This window comes from Ursus maritimus, unplaced genomic scaffold (genome assembly GCF_017311325.1).
Source record: "Ursus maritimus isolate PB19 unplaced genomic scaffold, ASM1731132v1 scaffold_12, whole genome shotgun sequence".
NCBI classification, from domain to species: domain Eukaryota; kingdom Metazoa; phylum Chordata; class Mammalia; order Carnivora; family Ursidae; genus Ursus; species Ursus maritimus.
Genome location: NW_024423564.1, coordinates 13,537,415 through 13,540,098, shown reverse-complemented (window position 1 = coordinate 13,540,098; position 2,684 = coordinate 13,537,415).

The window sequence follows — 2,684 nt, the reverse complement described above, 5'->3', positions numbered from 1 at the left end:
GCTCGGCTCAGCGGAGGAAGGCTGAGCTCTGCCGCCGGGGCCCTGCAGCGAGCCCGGTCGGCCCCGCGCCGCGCCCCGCCCACCCCGCCCCGCGGAGGGCGCGCCCTGGCGAGGCGGGGCCGCGAGGAAAAGGCGCCACCGGAGAGTGGCATCCGCTACCATCGCCGGAGGGAGATCGAGAGCCCCCCTGAGCCCCAGCCCACCGGCGCCAAGGCTCCCCTTCCCTTAGGCCACCTTTCGCCCGCCTCCTGCCGCGAGCCAAGGCCGGCACCCCGCCCGGAGATGGGCAGACGCGCGGATGGCGTGGCTCCCAGCGCCGCCAGATCGCAGGAACCCGGCGCCGGGGCGCTGCGCTGAAGCTCCCGATCGGCGCAGCCTGGGAAGCCTGCAGGTGTCCTTGGCCGCTCGGCCGCCGGAGCCCAGAACCCCGCGCCCCGGAGCGGCTCCGCCCCCCAGGCTCGGCGCTGCGCAGGACGCCCCGTCTGAGGCCCCCCCGCCCCAGCACGGCCCCCGCTGCGCAGCGCCAGCCCAGCGCCGCTCCCAGCCGCTGCCGAGCCGCGGACGCAGGACCGGAGGCTCGCTTCTGCTGGCGCGCTTGATTTCCTGCGGCCGCCTCGCCCTGCGCAGCCCCCGCCCGTCTGAACGCCGCGCTCCGCTCAGCCCCGCCCGCCTTCGGTGCCCTGCGCTGGATTTATGAATGGGGGGAAGAGGCCACATGCCGCCGCCGCCGCCGCGTGTTGACCGCAAGCACCCCGGGCCCGCGGAGCTCCGGCTGCCGTGAGAGCGTCGGCCCGGCCCCGGCAGCCGCTCCGAGGACTTGTTGCTGCTGCGCTGCCGCCGCCGCGGGGAGGCCGGCGGCTCCCGGGACTCGGCACGGTCTCGGAGAGCCGGAGGGTGCCCCGTGTGAGTGTGAGCGCGCGCGCCTCGGACCCTCGCGGTGCGCCTGGACTGTGCGCTAACTCGCCTTTTAGGGGTGAAGGGGGGGGCGTGTCCAGAGCCCGAGCGTCTGAGTGTCCAGTCCTAGCCGGAGAGGTGTGTGTTTGCCCGCGCCTCCCCGGACCCCTCGCCTGGGTCCTCGGCTCGCCTTTTCCCTCCCTGCCTCCCTCGCCGGAGCTGCCTGCCCAAACCCCAACCACCTGTGCACCCGAGAAACCCAACTCCTCCTGCTCCGCGCCCCGGGGGGGAGGCAGGGGCAGGGCCAAGCCGCAGAGGGGGCCGCCGCCGCCTCCTGCCTCCTCCTCGCCTCCTCCCCCTCCCCCGTCTGACGCTGCCTCCTCGGGAAGGGTGTTTGGAGGGCAGCGGCCGCCCCAAGCCGAAGCCCCGCAGCGCTTCTTATGATCAGCTCGGTGTGTGTCTCCTCCTACCGTGGGCGCAAGTCGGGGAACAAGCCTCCGTCCAAAACATGTCTGAAGGAGGAGATGGCCAAGGGCGAGGCGTCGGAGAAGATCATCATCAACGTGGGCGGCACGCGACATGAGACCTACCGCAGCACCCTGCGCACCCTACCGGGCACCCGCCTCGCCTGGCTGGCCGATCCCGACGGCGGGGGCCGGCCCGAGTCCGATGGCGGCGGTGCAGGCAGCAGCGGCAGCAGCGGCGGCGGGAGCTGCGAGTTCTTCTTCGACCGGCACCCGGGCGTCTTCGCTTACGTGCTCAACTACTACCGCACGGGCAAGCTGCACTGCCCCGCCGACGTGTGCGGGCCGCTCTTCGAGGAGGAGCTCACCTTCTGGGGCATCGACGAGACCGATGTGGAGCCCTGCTGCTGGATGACCTACCGCCAGCACCGCGACGCCGAAGAGGCGCTCGATATCTTCGAGAGCCCGGACGGAGGCGGCGGTGGCGCGGGGACGGGCGACGAGGCCGGCGACGAGGAGCGGGAGCTGGCCCTGCAGCGCCTGGGGCCCCACGAGGGAGGTGCGGGCCCCGGCGCCGGGTCCGGGGGCTGCCGTGGCTGGCAGCCCCGCATGTGGGCGCTCTTCGAGGATCCCTACTCCTCCCGGGCGGCCAGGGTGAGTGGCAGGAGCCTGGGTCTCCTCTCGGGTGTGCAAGGGGACCGGGGGCGGTGGGGAGAGGGGCGGGCAGGAGCGGGCAGAGACTGATTTACCTTGCCTCTGCCTCCCTCCCAATTCCCTCCGGCTTCCCTGGGCCCCCGGGGGACTCACCCCCCCTTCCGCCCCCAACACACACCCTCTCTCCTGCACGCCTTGACTTACTACTTGGCCCTCGTCCCATCTGCCTGCTTTGCCGCATCCCCTCCGAAGGAGTGGGGTACCCTTCGCCGAGCTCTTCCACCCCCTTCTTGGTGCGCAGGCTGCCTTTCTTCATTTATCCCCCACTCCTCCACAGGGCCAGCCTCCTAGAGAGCTGGAATTAGGCTGCCTGCCTGAGGCAGGCAGTGCCTGGGGGAAGAAAACTGGGTGTGTGGGGCGCCTACTCTGTGACAGGCCGCTCTGCTAGCTCCTTCCATGCAACCGCTCGGGTGGCTCCGTATGCCGGAGTTTTGTGGAGGGGGGACACCGGCTTCAGCCCGTGGCAGAGCTGGGACCAGAACCCAGGCCTCTCCTCCAGGTCTCTGGAGACCCCTTCCTTCAGGGAGATAAGTCAAGATGTCTGCCCCATGCCATGGCCCTAAGGCTTCCTGGTCACCTGGGATGGCCTGGCTTCTGTTCGACAGGAAGGGC